General features: G+C 40.2%; 1 protein-coding gene and 1 pseudogene across 4 annotated transcripts in view; one reads left to right on the top strand and one right to left on the bottom strand.

Moving 5' to 3' along the window:
- DNM3 (dynamin 3) overlaps nt 1-17,494 on the bottom strand; it is a 701,664-nt gene that overhangs the window by 670,893 nt on the left and 13,277 nt on the right. The gene's annotated exons all lie outside the window — the stretch shown is intronic.
- On the top strand, nt 11,557-12,052 carry LOC142437215 (U1 small nuclear ribonucleoprotein C-like; annotated as a pseudogene).

The raw sequence follows: 17,494 nt of genomic DNA, 5'->3' as shown, positions 1-17,494 counted from the left end.
GGTTTATTCATTAGCCATTAACTCGCTGCAACTGAGTCCATTCCAACTCATAGCAACCCTAAAATGACAGAACAGAACCGCTCCATGGCGTTTCCTAGGCTCTAAGTCTTTACAGAAGTAGACTACCTCATTTTCTACTCCAGAGCTCCTAGTAGGGTTCAAACCGCCGACTTCTCAGTTACCAATACAATACTGTACCCACTCGGTTTACATAGCACACCAGCTCAGCCCCATGTAGAATGATAATATATATATTTTTTAACAAATAATAGGTTTTGGCGAAATTGAAGAAAACCCGGAAACCTCTCCCACTGCTTGTAAGATTGTGAACTGGTATGGAATTATGGAAAATAAGTTGGTAGTTCCTCCAGGGTTGAAGATGGAACTACCACATGATCCCACAACTGCAGTTTCAGGCTTATATAACCAATGTTCACTGCAAAACTAGCATAAAATTAATAATTGTATAGACATCCTGGTGAAAGGCCAGAACCCTGGCACACACCTTTCCTGATTTTGAACCGCGTAGTCTACATTGATCTGCTCCGACTGCCACTTTGTCTATATAGTTCCCCTGAACATGAGTTAGTGTTCCAGGCTTCCTTTGTTTGTAATGTATCCCACAGTTTGTTAGAATAAACATAGTCTAATGGCTTTTACACTATTAAAAGACACACACAAGTAAACATCTTGGAATACTCTGCTTTCAGCCAAGATCCATCAAGCATTGGTAATTGTATCCCTCCCTCATCGCACAACCTCTTCTGAAATCAGCTTGAATTGGGGGGCTTCCCTAGTGATTGTACTGCTGCAACCGCTTTAGAAATAGCCTCAGTCAAATATTAATTGAATGTGCTATATTTTTACTGTTTGGGGAATTTCTACTCCCGTTGGATCACCTTTCTTTGGGATGGGCACAAAAAAGGATCTCATCCTTTCAGTTGTCCAGATAGCTCTTCCAAATTTTATAGCATAAACAGGTGAGTCCATCCAGGATGCATTCATTTGCTTTTTTGCCAATGCTTCGAGTGCAGCTCAGTCATTTTCCTTCGGTATTACTAGTTCTTGATCACATGCTACCAATCGAAAGGGCTGAATGTCAACCATTTCTTTTTTGATAGAGTGATACTTCCATATGTTTCATGCTTTTTGCATCGTTCAATTTTTTGTTCATAGAATCCTTCAAGATTATAACTTGAGCCTTGAAATTTTTTCTTTAACTCTTTCAGCTCGAGAAATGTCAAACGTGCTCTTCCCATTTGGCTTTCTAATTTCAAGTCTCTGTGTATTTTATTCTAATATGTGACTTTGTCTTCTTAACCTCTGAAATCTTTTCAACTTTTACTTCATCAATTCTTCCATATTCTCTACATTCAAGAGCAAATTTCAGAGTCTATTCTGACATCCCCTTTCTTCCATCTGACTCCTGAGCAAATAATCTGGGAAGCTGGACTTTATGAAGAAGAACACGTCATCAGGATTGGAAGATGACTTGTTAGCAAACAGCAATATGCAGACGACATAACCTTGCTGAAAGTGAAGACAACTGAAGGCAATTTCTGATGAAAACCAGACTACAGCCTTCAGTATGGATTATACATCAACATCTTTGCAAATTCTCAGAAGTCTCAAAAGCCTCACAATTAGACTAGCATCATGATAAATAAGTTAATAAGCAACATCATGATAAATGGGGAAAACTTTGAAGTTATAAAGAATTTAATTTAATTTGATCCACAAATTTGACTCCTGAAGGCAACAGGTAGGAAAGCAAATGTTGTATGACACTGGGCAAATCTGCTGCAAAAGACCTCTTTAAAGTATTAAAAAGCAAGGTGTCGCTTTTAGATGCAAAGTACACCTGACCTAAGCCAGGGTATTTTTCAATCACCTCATATGCCTGCAAATGCTTGAGAATGAATAAGAAAGGGCAAAGAATAATTGATGTCTTTGAATCATGGTGCTGGCAAAGAATGCTGATTATGTCATGAACTGCCAGAAGATCAAGTAAGTCTGTGTTGGGCAAAGTACAGACAGAATGCTCCTTAAATGTGAGAATGACAAGATTGTATCTCACGTACTTTGTACATGTTTATCAGTACTTATCAGTCACTAGAGAAGGACATTATGCTTAGTAGAGAATCAATGAAAAGGAAAAAAAAAAGGAGCCCCTCCACAAAGAAATGGATTGACCCACTGGCTATACCAATGGGCTCAATCAGGCACAGCTTGTAAGGATGGCACAGGATTAAGCAGGGCTACATTCTGTTGCATAGACAGGTGCTGTGAGTCAGAACCAACTGGATAGCCCCTAACAGCAACATTAGACATCATAAGTAATTAGTTGTGTGATAGTTAAGGTTTATTTGGCCAATGAACACGTAGGATTAATTGAAGAGCAGAGAGATAAACGGCTCGGGGAGCCTCGCCTTTCTGGTCTCTTGCTCTCTGATGGTTGGACCAGTGTACGGCTGCCTTAGCCAGTTCTCTGCTTGTTGTCAAGGCTCACTTCCTATGAGATATCCCTGAGGAGAAGCCACATGGACCTACCCTGATGCAGCCCTGGGTGCTGGAGTAGCTGTGTGGAGATCCCTACCAGAGCTGAGATGCTTACATGCTCACTGATTCGACTTTCCTCCTCAAGTTGGTGTCATTGCCTGTGTTTTGTGTTTGAAGAGGAGTTTGTGGATCAGTGTTGGCATAGGTGTTAATGTTGGACTGGACTGAGTTGGGATGCTTTCTTAATGTGCACTTACCCATTATATAAAACTCTCTCTTATAAAATATGAGTGTCTATGAATTTTGTTTCTCTAGTCTACCCAGACTAACACAAGTGGTAAACAAAGCTAGAAGGGAAAGGAAAGCAAGGATCTTTGCTTAGAAAGAACTAAATGAACAGTAGTGGTGGTATATTTAGAAAAAGATAGCAAGACTGGTTCCATACCTTGAATGTAATCAATGTCACTGGTGGGTGCATGTAGAAATTGGAACACTCAATGTCTTTTTCCCTGTATATCATTATATATAATAAGTTTTGTTTAATCAAGCAATGTTTTATTTTTAGATTCTCAATTCTATTCCACTGATTTGTAAGTATGTCTATCCTCCTAGGACCACACTATCTGGATTAACATAGTCTTACAGTAAATTCTGAAATCAGGAAATGTGCGCCCTCCAACTTTGTTCTTATTTTTAAAGATTATTTTGGTCCTTCTGGGTTTTTTACATTACCATGTGAATTTTGAAGACCTGTTTGTTAATTTCTAAAAAAAAAATTCCAGCTTGAATTTTTATATAGATTGTAATTAATCTGTAAACCATTGCTATTTTAACAATAGCAAGTCTTCCAATTGATGACTATGGGATGGCTATCCATTTATTTATGTATCCCTTTATTTCTTTCAATATTTCTCTTTTTAAATTTTAACTGTAAAGTGTTAGAGTTTTAAGTATAATTGATATACCGACAACTCCCAACACTCAGTTCAAACACTACTATGCACAATGGACGTACATATCTAGCCATCTGGCTATCTTACAGGTATTATAATATGTCCAAATCCAAACTCTTCATGTCCAGTCCTCAACTTTATCTCAGTCTTTCCTACTTCAGGAATGGCAGTACCATTCATCTAGTGTCACGTCACAAAACTGAAAACCAATGTTATTCCTTCCCTCTCTTATCTCTCAAAGATAATATGTATGCACCAGCAAATTGTGATAATTCTGCTTCCAAAATATATGTAGAATTTAGAAACTTATATACTTATCGCCAGTCCCTAATAAAAATTACCATTATCATGTCCCACCTAAGTCATCGTGATTAGGTGCTGACTTAGCAGCAGAGAGTTAAACAACTGCAAAATCCCTTTTCCCCCTCTCCCTGCATCCAATCTTACTGCGTTTAGTCTGTCCACTAGAGAAACCATCCATTTTGAAAATGCAATATGAGACAAACATATAACTTACCATTTTCTAGCAACCATATTACAAAGAGTAAAAAAATAAAATTAAATTTAACAGAGTATTTAATTTGCCCAAGATGTAATTGTTTGACCATGTGATCAACAAAAAAAATAATGAGATATTTTATGTTCTTCTTTCCATTCTGTCTTCAAAATCTAGTGAACATTTCATGCTTACAGCAAGTCTCAATCTGGATGCTATATTTTCATCAGATAGACTTTATCTGCATTTAAATTTCATGCAATTTATAAATGAAGACCTGTAAATGCCTGTAAAAGAAACTGTGTAAGGTGGAAACTTATCAGAGAAGAAATTTGAAATATTTTCTCATAATTATAGAGTGACATAAAAGTGGTAAGACTGAACCTTATCAAAAGCAGAAAACTTGTGAACCAGAAAAGCAAAACCATCCTATTGAATTCCAGCTCTCACAGGTCTCACTACAATTTAAAAAGTAGACTTGCATATCTAAACATGTGTAAAAGTGTTTCAATAACTGAATCAAGTGTGTTTTAAATTTAAACTGAAATAATATTGAAACTTCCATTTCTCAGTCACATTAACAATAGGCCAAGTGGATCACACTGAACAGCATGCTGATCTAGAGACTTCTTTTAAAAATGTGAATCAGATTATATCAACTCCCCGATTAAAATCCATCCTCCGGCTGCTTATCATTGTACCCTAAATAAAACTTAACAAAGCCTACCTAAAAGCTTCTTCCAACTCTCCTTTGCATACCACCCCTCCCCACTGAACCATAGTGACTCTGATCTAGTTTAACTTCCTTCGGCACATAGCTCTTCAACACATCAAAGCCTTAGCACACTGTGCCTTCTACATAGAATTATTTTTGCTGCTCTTCCCAAGGCTAATTCCTTGCCCTTCAACTAAAATGTCATCTTATCATGGGGCAATCTAGAAATGTGTCCCTTTCCATCACGATGTGTTACTGTGTGCTGATCATTTCTGTCATAGCATCCATTCTGATTTATAATAATGAATTTTTCCATTTGATAATTATTTGGACCAACTACTAAGATGCTACATCTACAATAACAAGGAGTGTGCCCTTTTACTTATTAAATCTTTCCAGTGCCTAAGACACTACCTGATTCACAGTTCGGTCTATAAATAACCTCCTGTGCTGGATATAAATCAGATATGAAAAAATCTTATATTTTCCCATTCCCATTCACTCAACACTTGTCCTAGAAAGAAAGATACAAAATGGCTTAAACAGAATCTTTGTTCCAGAAACTCACAGTTTAAGGGAGAAAGCAGAGAGTTTAATACAACAAAGTAAGTATAACCTTAGAGAAATATTCACGGAATTCCAGGTGCCCAAAGGAGTCTATTGCCACTCCTGTACCAGTTTGTCATGTAACTTGCATGTCATGTTATCATGCTGGAAGCTATCCCACAGTGACATTGAGCTTACAGGCTTGGAGCAGATTTGAAAGAAAGACTGGGTGGTCCGTTTCAGAGAAATGGGCCACTGTTGCGAATAACAGCTAAGCACTGCTGACATGTTGCAGGATGATGAATCCCTTGGGTTGGGTAGCACTCAAAATATGACTGGAGAAGAGTTGTCTCTTCAGTGTCGCATCAACCTTAATGAAGTAGATGGCGAAAAGCTTTCAAGACCTTCATTTGCTGATGGAACATGACTCAACATAAAAAGTAACAGCTATAAACCTCTATTAGTAGGCGCAATATAGAGATTACAAAGTATGAATTGGAAGTTGACCAAAATAAATATAAGGATCAATATCTTAGGCATTAGTGAGTTGCACTGGCCTGGCATTGACCATTTTGAATCTGATAATTACATGGTTTGTAAAGCTGGAAATGACCAACGGAACAGGAATGGCATTGTCAAAAGGAACATTTCAAGATCTATACTGCAGTACAATACTATATGTGATAGGATACTATCCATGCCCCTTCAAGGAAACCAGAAATACAAGTAGATGGCCCAAATTCATGCCACGATCACTAAAGTCAGTGAGGAAGACACTGAAGAATTCTACCAACTTCTTCAGTCTGAAATTGGTCAAATACGTACTTAAGATGCACTGATAATTACTGGTGATATGAATACAGAAGTTGGAAATGAAGAATAAGTCGTTGAAAAATATGACCTTGATGACAGTAACTAAGCTGGAGATCACATCAAGACCAGAGATATTTTCTTTTTTTTTAAATTAGGAGCTCATACAACTCTTATCACAATCCATATGTACATCAATTGTGTAAAGCACATTTGTACATTCACTGCCCTCATCATTCTCAAAACATCTACTCTCCACTTAAACCCCATGTATCAGGTCCTCATTTTCCCTTTCCTTCCCACTCCCTCATGAACCCTTGATAATTTATAAATTATTATTTTGTCATATCTTGCCCTGTCCGAAGTATCCCTTCACCCCCTTTTCTGTTGTCCATCCCCCAGGGAGGAAGTCACATGCAGATCCTTGTAATCGGTTCCCCCTTTCCAACCCACCCTCCCTCTACCCTCCCAGTATCGCCACTCACACCCCTGGTCCTGAAGGGATCATCCGCCCTGGATTCCCTGTGTTTCCAGTTCCTATCTGTACCAGTGTACATCCTCTAAGACCAGAGATGTTTTCAATGCAAAAACTAGTTTTCAAAAATATAAATGGCTACCGAGTACATGGACTTCACCAGACAGAATACAAAGGAATCAAATTGACTACAGTAAGAGGTAAGAGGTGATGGAGAAGCTCAACAGCATTAGTTAAAACAAGAATAAGGGCCAACTGTGGAAAAGCTCATCAATTGCTCATATGTAAATTCAGATTAAAGCTAGAGAAAACTTTAAAAGGTCCACAAGAGCCAAAATACAACCCTGAGCAAAACCCATCTGAATTTAGAGACCATCTCAAGGGTAGATTTCATACATTGAGCACTTAAGACCATGCAGGCTGTGGGATGACATCAAAGACATCATACATAAAGGAAAAGATCAAACTGTATGTCAGGAGAGATTCTGAAAATGTTCCCTGAATGCAGAGTAGCTAAAGTACATGGAAGAAATGATGGCGCCTGTGAATAATAATTTGTAGAAGTCTATGGAGGACCACTGGAACCCATAATCCATCTGCAGACATTTCTCTTCATTTATTAACATATTGTCTCAAGCCCCCATTACCATTATAGAATTAATTCCCCATATGTTTTACTTACTGTATTTATACTGCAGTTAATAGTGGCCATCTTATTCTTCCTAAAATGTGACTCCAGTCATGTCACAAACATATCTCCTCACTACTTTGTAAATTAAGTACCATTTTTTTTACCTGCACAATGATGTCCCTCTTTCATGTGGCCCTGGTTCACTCTGCCAACTTTATCTGTCCTCACTTATCTTACAGGTATATAGGCCACAGGGGAAATACTTTGAGTCTCTGATCCCATCTCATTCTATCAAAGGAATCTATTAAGGAATCTGTAATACCCATTTCAGAGCATAATTCTTTAATTGTATTTTCCTACACTCTCCAATGAGATGTACTCTTCTTTGATCATCCAGAACACTTTATACCTCTAAAAGCATCCATTTCTATGAAAACTCCCATAATGATAAGCACACAACCACGTTACTGCCCGAAGGACCGACCAGGCGCTGCCCTAAGTTTGAGCCTCACGGCCACACCATGAGATAAGTACTACTATTATTCAGTTCTACAGATGGGGGAAATTCAGCTACAAAGAAGTTAGCTGATATCATAAGATCATACAGGCATTTTGTGGCAGAACTAGGATTGTGAACTCAGACAGTCAAGTTTGGGAATGCATGTCCTTAGTCTTAACACTGTAACTTCTCAAATACTCTCGCCAGTCTACATGAGATTCTGTTAAGGGAAAAGTAATGTCTTTAACAAAGGAGGCACTCAAATATGGGTTGATTATTTAAATTGCTGTTGACCACAAAATATCATTCTCATGTCTATATAATCATCAACAGCTGTAGCATACACAGAAAAGGTAAGAAAAGTGGAGGGAAATACATACTCAAGAGAAGTGAAAACAAAAATTGACAGGCCAAGGGTCTTTGAATAGCAAGTCAACATTTTTTTCCCTTTTTTGTTTTTTTGCTTTATTTTTTTTTACATTTTATTAGGGGCTCATACAACTCTTATCACAATCCACACATATACATACATCAATTGTATAAAGCACATCCGTACATTCTTTGCCCTAATCATTTTCAAAGCATTTGCTCTCCACTTAAGCCCTTTGCATCAGGTCCTCTTTTTTTTCCCCCTCCCTCCCCGCTCCCCCCTCCCTCACGAGCCCTTGATATTTTATAGATCGTTATTTTGTCATATCTTGCCCTATCCGGAGTCTCCCTTCCCCCCCTTCTCTGCCATCCATCTCCCAGGGAGGAGGTCACATGTGGATCCTTGTAATCAGTTCACCCTTTCCAACCCACTCACCCTCCACTCTCCCAGCATCGCCCCTCACACCCTTGGTCCTGAAGGTATCATCCACCCTGGATTCCCTGTGCCTCCAGCTCCCATATGCACCAGTGTACAACCTCTGCCTTATCCATTCCTGCAAGGTAGAATTCAGATCATGGTAGTTGGGGGGATGAAGCATCCAGGATATGGGGGAAAGCTGTATTCTTCATCGGTACTACATCGCACCCTGACTGACCCATCTCCTCTCCTAAACTCCTCTGTGAGGGGATCTCCAGTGGCCGACAAATGGGTCTTGGGTCTCCACTCTGCAACATTTTAACAGTGGTAAAAGAAGAAGTAAAGAGGAAGAAGGGGAGGGGAGGGGAGACTGGAGGGGAGGGGAGGAGAAGCAGGAGGAAGAGAAACGCTACCATAAAGCCCATTCCTACTCCTCTCTCCTTCACTGTAGTCCAGTCAATTCTGACTCACGATGACTCGATAGAGGGTTGGTGAGGCTGTAAATTTTTATGGGAACTATGTATAGAGGCTTCATCCTTTCTCCCACAGAGCGACTGGTGGAAGTGAACTGCCAACCTTGTGGTCAGCACTCCAATGCTTACCTGACAGTGCCACCAGAGCTCCTAAAACAGAGGTGGCAACCACAGTTTCTTTAGAAAAGCAGAGACAGTGGTATTTTGGAAAATGAATCTGGTAGCAACAATATTCAGCATAGAATGGGTGAATAAGAAATGGAGGGAGTGAGAGGGTATCAGGAAGCCAGTGCTCAAGGACAAGGGGAGGACAGCCTAGACTAGATGGAGGAGGAAATGAGGAGGAAAACAAGAGTGAACCTAAGAGCTACTTTGAACAAGAAGTGTTAGTATTTATTAATGCTAAGAAGAAAGTGGAAAAGAAGGAAGATTAAAATATTATGAATCTAGACTGATATGCCATTGAAAGAAGTGGAATTTAGGAAAGGCAGATGTCAAAATCAAGCTGTTATTCAAGCCTTTTTTGATGAGCGAATACATTTTGCCAATAAAGCATCCTTGTCCACAGCTGCTTCATGGAATTAACCATTCCATCAGAAACGTCAGAGCTTTTCTACTCACAGCACAACATCCCCAGCCATTTTTCAAAGACCTGGAAGAACTAGACTGAGGAAGGTCTTTATCCTTTTTAATATCTCTCCCATTTCTTATCTGCCTACAGACAGCTTATAGACGCATACTGTTCTGTTGTTGGTTTTTGGTTTGGGTTTTTGTTTTTGTTTTAGGGCCAGGTTTCTCTTGGATACCCTGAAAGCCAAACCATCAACTCTATGTTCAAGAGAATCTTTAAAGTCCTTTTGTTCCACTTCCTGCTTGTCTAGCACCATGCCCCGCAGCCAGCCAGTCCCTGTGCATCTGGTGGCAAACACTTACTGCCTCCAAGCAGCCCCGATCATTTTTTAATTGTGTTGAATAGTGTCCCATAAGGGAAGAATACATCTGTCGGCCTGTACCCATCACCCATATCTTCTGATATTGTCTTCCAGGAACACAAAAACACTGTAATCCCTTTCCAATAAAAACCAAACAAACTCACTGCTATGGAGTCAATTCCAACTCATAGTGACCCTATAGGACAGGGTAGAACTGCCCTTGTGGGTTTCCAAGAGTCTAACTTTTTACAAGAGAAAATTAGTCTTTCTTCAAGGGTTCAGCTAGTGCTTTTGAACTGCTGACCTTGAGGTTACTAGCCCAATGTGCAACCATTGTGCTTCTCAGATATTAGGAGACGGTATCATGACCCGATCAACAATTTTCCAACAAGTCCTTCTCATAAGAATTGTTAGCCCACTCTGAACTCCCCCTCATTTTCAATGATATGATTTTTTTGTTCTTTGATGCCTGATACCTGATCCTATCAACACCTCATGATCACATAGGCTGGTGTGCTTCCTCCATGTGGCCGTTGTTGCTTCTCCACTAGCTGGCCGCTTGTTTATCTTCAAGCCTTCAAGACCCCAGACACTCTATCTTTTGATAGCCGGGCACCATCAGTTTTCTTCACCACATTTGTTTATGCACCCGCTTAAAGCCTATCTGTAGGCATGTAGACATCACCTTACAGAAGGGTCGTGGGAAGGAGATGAGTCAGTCAGGGTGCAGTATAGCACCAAAGAAACATACAGCTTTCCTCTAGTTCGTTAATGCTTCCCCCCCCCCCCAATATCCAATTCTACCTTACAAATCCAGCTAGACCAGAGCATGTTCACTGGTAAAGATAAGAACTGGAAACACAGGGAATCCAGAATAGATAAACCCCTCGGGACCAATAATGAAAGTAGCAATACCAAGAGGGGAAGAGGAAGGTGGGGGACAAAGGGGGAACTAATAACAATGATCTACATATAACCCCCTCCCTGGGGGACAGACACCAGAAAAGTGGGTGAAGGGAGACAATGGACAGTGTAAGACATGAAAAAATAACTATAATTTATAAATTAACAAGGGTTCGTGAAGGAGGAAGGGTGTTGGAAGGAGGGGGGGAAATGAGGAGCTGCTACCAAGGGCTTAAGTAGAAGGCAAATGTTTTGAGGATGATGATGGCAACAAATGTACAAACGTGCTTGACACAATGAATGGATGTATGAATTGCAATAAGAATTTTATGAGTCCCCAATAAAATGATTATTTCTAAAAGAAAATATTAGTAATTTCTATTAAGTGATCACAAGGGTGGGAGGGGGTAGGGTGGGAAAAAAGGGGAGCTGATACCTAGGGCTCAAATAGAAAGTAAATGTTTAGAAAATAATGATGGCAACATCTGTACAAATATGCCTGATATAATTGATGTCTGGATGGTTATAAGAGGTGTAAGAGCCCTCAATAAAGTTATCTTTTTATAAAAATAATTTTTAGAAAGAATTGTTAGCCCACTTACCCTCACAGTAAGCGCAGTGCACATCATCAACCCATGTACACTGCTGGGTCACCATGCTCTTTGAAGGCGCTGCTGCATACACAAAGCCTCAGACCATTTCTGACATGCAGCGCACTCGGAATGTGACTGTGTGTGACGAGCTTAACAACTCTCATCTGCTAATACCATTTCAAATATATTCTTTCTCGGTTGGTTTTGTCTTCTACCATTAAACAACAAGTAGAAAGAGAGTAGCAAACGGTCGGTTGAGCAACATGCCTAAGTTTTATTGTGACTACTGCGATACATACCTCACCCATGACTCACCGTCTGTGAGAAAGACACACTGCAGTGGGAGGAAACACAAAGAGAGTGTGAAAGGCTACTATGAGAAATGGATGGAAGAGCAGGCTCAGAGCCTGGTTGACAAAACAACGGCTGCATTTCAACAAGGAAAGATACCTCCTACTCCATTCTCTGCTCCTCCTCCAGCAGGGGCCATGATCCCGCCTCCCCCCAGTCTCCCGGTCCTCCTGACCAGGTATGATGCCCGCACCCCACATGGGGGGACCACCCATGATGCCAATGATGGGCCCACCTCCTCCTGGAATGATGCCAGTGGGACCCGCTCCTGGACTGAGGCCACCCATGGGGGGCCACATGCCAATGATGCCTGGGCTCCCAATATGCAGCCCCCAGCCCCTCCTAGGATGGTGCCCACTCGGCCAGGAATGACTCGACCAGACAGATAAAGGCAGAGCACAGCCTCTTTGTATCACTTTTCTCTTATTCCTACCCCTTCACCCGGAGAGCTGGTGCTGCGACTCTGGATGTTTTCTAACAGCACAACATGCAAGACCTGCTCCCCCTTTCTCTCAAAAAGAGAATCGTTTTTGGAGTGGAGTAGTGGACAAAAAGCAGAACAAAACGATTTTTGTTTGTATTGTGACACGTGGAAATAAAATTACCTTTTAGTTAAACAAAACAAAAAAACAAGTAAGTTTATTGAACTCTCGTTGCCCTAAAAGATCAACTGTCATATAAAGAAAATGTAAACCCAGAAGTAATCCAATAAGAATGTGGGTAAATTAAACATTTTAGTAATTTTTTTAAATCTAGGGTCAGAAAAAAATATTTTTACTGCATACTACTTTGGAGTATACGGATTTGAATCACCTGTACATATTACTTTTCCAATTACAAATAGTTACTTAAGAAAATAAAAATAATAAATCATCTCCATTTTATCTCGTACTGGAGGTATAGTACAGTGTAGTGTGCGGGCCTTCTGGGACAAACAGGAGCCTTGGCTCCATACCTTCTCATCAAACAGGCAAAGGCTCCCCAGGAGGGCCTGGTGATCGACTGGCAGCACTGCAGCCTGGGTTACCCTTTGAGCAAGCTGTCCTCCAGCAAGACCTTCAGTCCAAAATCATCAAGTCAATCCCATTGAATCTAGTTCAGAGGCTTTCAGTAATTCTGAAGACAGACCATAAAAAGCAGCACACTTTAGGCCGTAGTGCAGTACCTACATAAGGAGCCCGGGTGGCACGGTGAGTAAGTGCCTAGCTGCTAACCGAAGCTAGGCCTTTCAAGCCCACTAGCCAAGAAAAAGATCTGACGGTCTACTTTCCAGCCTGGAGACGCTATTAGGGAAGTTCTAGTCTGTCCTAAAGGGTCACTGTGGGTTAGATTTAGCTCTATAGCAACAGGCTGTGCACTATAATATGTACAAGGAGGCTTCCAAGTTTATGGGGAATCCCATTGTCTTTCTTTTTTTTCCCCAACAGTTTTATTGGAAGATAATTCACATATCATACAATCCAATAGTTCAATCACATCAAGACGAGGTTTTACAAACATCATCATAATCAGATCTAGAAAATTTTCTTCATTCTTATATTCGTCATTATTAGCTCTCCATGTCTCCCAAACTCCCCAGCCATAACCCCAGAACAATTCATCCGGCTACTGTCTCTATAAACTTACCTGTCCTGGATTTCATGTACAATAAAGCATCAAAAAGCAAACAAACAAAGTAAAACAGATAAAAACCTCACTTGAAAAGAAAGCAGATAATATTACAAACTAGAACAAATTTAAATGGATCATAAGGGAGCTCAAATGATAGGGTGTAAAATTTTAATCTAATTGCATCTGAACATTCCACTTTCCTCGATTGTCTTTCAATTCTGTTTTTTGAAGCCTCGTTGTATATAACTAATGCAAAAACTTCACCAAACAATACGTATTAATACAACCAGAAATGTATTCTGATACTTTTTAAATTAAAAATAGTTAATTTTGATATATTCCACGAGGAAGAATTAGAGGTAGTTATGTTAATGAAGCTGATGATATAGTCAATGGGATTAAGTTTTATCTTCCATCAATCTCTTTTGAAATATGAAAGCGCTTAAACAAGGTAGATATCAGAGGGTCCTTCTACCACCAAGAAAGAGCCAGGATTGGCCACTGAGAACCACCTAAAATCATGGGAAGCCTGATGCCAAAACACAGGAGGATCAACCAGGACAAGAAGCTCAAAGAAGGACCTCTCTCCAGAACCAACAACAGGGAACCTGTACTTTAGACCCAAAACCTGAACTTTGGATTTCTAGTCTTCTAAACTGTAAGAAAATACATTTTATAGTTAAACCTTTCCACTTGTGGTATTTTTATTACAGATAGCGAAAACAACTCCTTATCTGTAGACCTTGTCTATTCCTTTAGCTAACTGCATGGCTCTTACCAAGTAGTCTTATTTCTCCAATTAAATTTCAATTGTTTTTCCACTCTACACCTACAATTTCACCTCGCTTTCCCAGAAGCTAAAGATATGCTAAGAATGGCTCACTTCATATTACAGAACCAAATACCTTCCTTAACATTTAGACTCTTGGAAAATTTTAGCAAAATTGATTTTAATGCTTTTATCTCTGTTTTATTAATTCTGTTATAGTCATTATCTCTACAATTCATCTCATAATCCTAGCAAGTCATTTAAATGTTTCCCAGCTGAAGCTTTCCTTGTCTCTAAAGTGAACTATACTGTTCACTTTAGTTTATTATATTTAGTATTATAGTAAACTATAATAAACTATACTATTCCCATCCTTCCAGCAATATTGTAAAGATTAGTAAAATAACAAATGAAAAAGTGCATTGAAACTCTTGGAAGGGATGATACAATCGCTGAAGACAAACGGGTGCATAGGCAAATGTGGTGAAGAAAGCTGATGGTGCCCGGCTATCAAAAGAGATAGTGTCTGGGGTCTTAAAGGCTTGAAGGTGAACAAGCGACCATCTAGCTCAGAAGCAATAAAGCCCACATGGAAGAAGCACACCAGCCGGTGTGATCATGAGGTGCCAAAGGGACCGGGTATAAGGCATCATGCAAAAAAGAATATATGTGTGTGTGTGTGTGTGTGTGTGTGTGTGTGTGTGTGTGTGCCATAGTGAATGAAGGGGGAAGTGCAGAATGGAGACCCGAGGCCCAACTGTCGACCACTGGAGGACCACTGGAGATCCTGTCACAGAGGGGTTTAGGAGAGGAGACGGGTCAGTCAGGGTGTGATGTAGTACCGATGAAGAACACAGCTTTCCCCCAGATCCTGGATGCTTCCTTCCCCCCAACTACCAGGATCCGAATTCTACCTTGCAGGACTGGATAGGGCAGAGGTTGTACACTGGTGCATATGGGAGCTGGAGGCACAGGGAATCAGGGTGGACGATACCTTCAGGACCAGGGGTGTGAGGGGCAAGGCTCGGAGAGTGGAGGGTGAGTGGGTTGGATAGGGGGAACTGATTACAAGGATCTACATGTGACCTCCTCCCTGGGAGATGGATGGCAGAGAAGGGGGGGAAGGGAGACTCCAGATGGGGCAAGATATGACAAAATAACAATCTGTGGATTATCAAGGGCTCATGAGGGAGGGGGGAGCGGGGAGGGAGGGGAAAACAGAAAAAGAGGACCTGATGCAAAGGGCTTAAGTGGAGAGCAAATGCTTTGAGAGTGATTAGGGCAAAGAATGTAGGGATGTGCTTTATACAATTGATGTATGTATATGTATGGATTGTGATAAGAGTTGTATGAGCCCCTAATAAAATGTAAAAAAAAGAAACTCTTGAAAGGGAAGGGTACATGTACTTGTGTGTAGTGTATGTATGTTGAAACTTGGAAGGGAAGGGTACATGTACTGGTGTGTACTGTATGTATGTTAAGGGAGACAGGAGAGGGGACACTGTGGCAATGCTAAATGTAGGTGATCGCTTCTTTGTATTCAAAATATACCCTAAATTATATTGACTTAATCTGAAAGTTAGTTTTTTGATGCAACACAATTGTCCAAAAGAGGGGAAATTGCAAATACACATTACCATCTATCTTTTTCCTCTGCTTACTTTTTTAAAAATAGTCAGAAAATGTCATTTAATCAGTAAAATAAAAGTCTTAAACGATTACCAGTAGCAGTACCTGTCAGGTCAGGTCTGACTCACATCAACTCCCTGTATCAGAACAGAACTGTGCTTCCAAGATTTTTCCATTGCTGATTCTTTACAAACAGCCCTTTCTCTGGAGGTGTCTTGAATAGACTCAGACATGTTAGTCATTTGCGCTACTGGCTGATTAAACTAACAGCCTGATAAACTACTGAATGTTTATAACTTGCCAGACTAGAATTCACACACATTTTTTTTAAAAGCCTGTTTTATTATGCCTACTTTCAGATGAGAAAACTAAGACTCAATGAGGTTCAATCCCTTCCTGAGGAGTCAAGCTGCCAGGAAGAGCCAGAGAAGGACTCAAAAGCACATCTCCATCGGCCTACAAGCCAGCATTCCATCAGCTTGATGTGAGGACTCCTTTTCAAATGCTGGCTTGTTGTGGATCTAAGAAAACCAATATCACAAACAAGATTAGTTACCTATCAAATTGCTTATTTAAATAGATTAGTCTTTTCAATTCCAGGTCATTGAAAAGCAGGCAATGAGATCTTTGGACAGCCTACCCCTATGCACACAGGTACATCATAGGACATGAGAATGAAACACTGTCACAAAAGAGCTCTAAGGCATACTTCCTAGCCAGGAAACAGAGAACTAACGCCCAGTCGAGAGGTTCAAGAAAAACAAGATCAATGCAAAGGTGCACCAGTCATAGAATTAAGGGACTGAATAAACCAGAGTCTTTCTTTCCAATCCAACTAACATTAAAGATTTAATATGATAATACTGCCGACTGAAATCCACTGCTAAAAGAGTTTCTGTGAAATCTGTGGGATTTATTTTAAGAATGCACACACACACTAAAAGCAAAGACTGTGAAGTAGGTAAACTGGAGGATGCCTATTTGCTACTGAAATGTGTAGTTGATTTTACCCAAACATTGAGCGAGTTCTTTAAAGGGTGACCTTTCCCTTTATAACTTTTCCGAAGTTTGGCCTATCTGTAACTATCCCAGCAACCACAACTTTCTAGCTAATGGTCATAAAGCTAATACATGCTAATAATGTACAAAAACATCTACTGTCTTATGGAGCCTCTTCATCTGGTCACCAAAAGTTACAATTGACTCAAGAGGAAACATCTCAGCCCCATGACTTTGTTTTCGCCTGAGTGAGATTCTTCCCCTTATCTCCTTTCAGTATTCCTTATGGGGATTTTTTCATGTCACTGCTGATGTGTTATCAAGGGAGTACCAAGAAGGAGAAAAGGAGAGTTGGCCAGAAAGGAACAGGTAAAAGGAGGCGCTCTAAAACAATGAGAGGAAGAAAAGACGATGGAGTGACGCAGGACTCCTAGCGCTGAACACCAAGTTCCAAAGCCAGCTGTGACTCTAGTTTCGACCTTGGGCAGCTTCAAGCAAGGCAACAGAATAGAGAAAAAAGACAAGCCTGAAAAGCAATAAAGAAAACCTAAGCTACCTTCATAATGTGGGGGTGGGAGGGTCATCAATTTTGTATTTTTAAAACCCCTCTAATTTGTTGGTACATTTTTATTCATTCAAGAATATGCAACTTGTCCCAAGTTTACCCCCTACCCAATCCTTCACGCTTCACTTTTTAAATAGTACAGCCCATGCTCAGGTTTACCTTCAGAATATTTTCCAGCATTTTTGTCTTTAATTCATTCCAGCACTTTCATGAAATACTTTATTCTTAAGAAAAGAAAATCCCACCTCCTCTTAAGTA

Source organism: Tenrec ecaudatus, chromosome 1, assembly GCF_050624435.1.
Source record: "Tenrec ecaudatus isolate mTenEca1 chromosome 1, mTenEca1.hap1, whole genome shotgun sequence".
NCBI lineage: Eukaryota > Metazoa > Chordata > Mammalia > Afrosoricida > Tenrecidae > Tenrec > Tenrec ecaudatus.
Note: the sequence above shows the minus strand (reverse complement) of the source record. Positions and strands in the feature narration are given on the sequence as shown.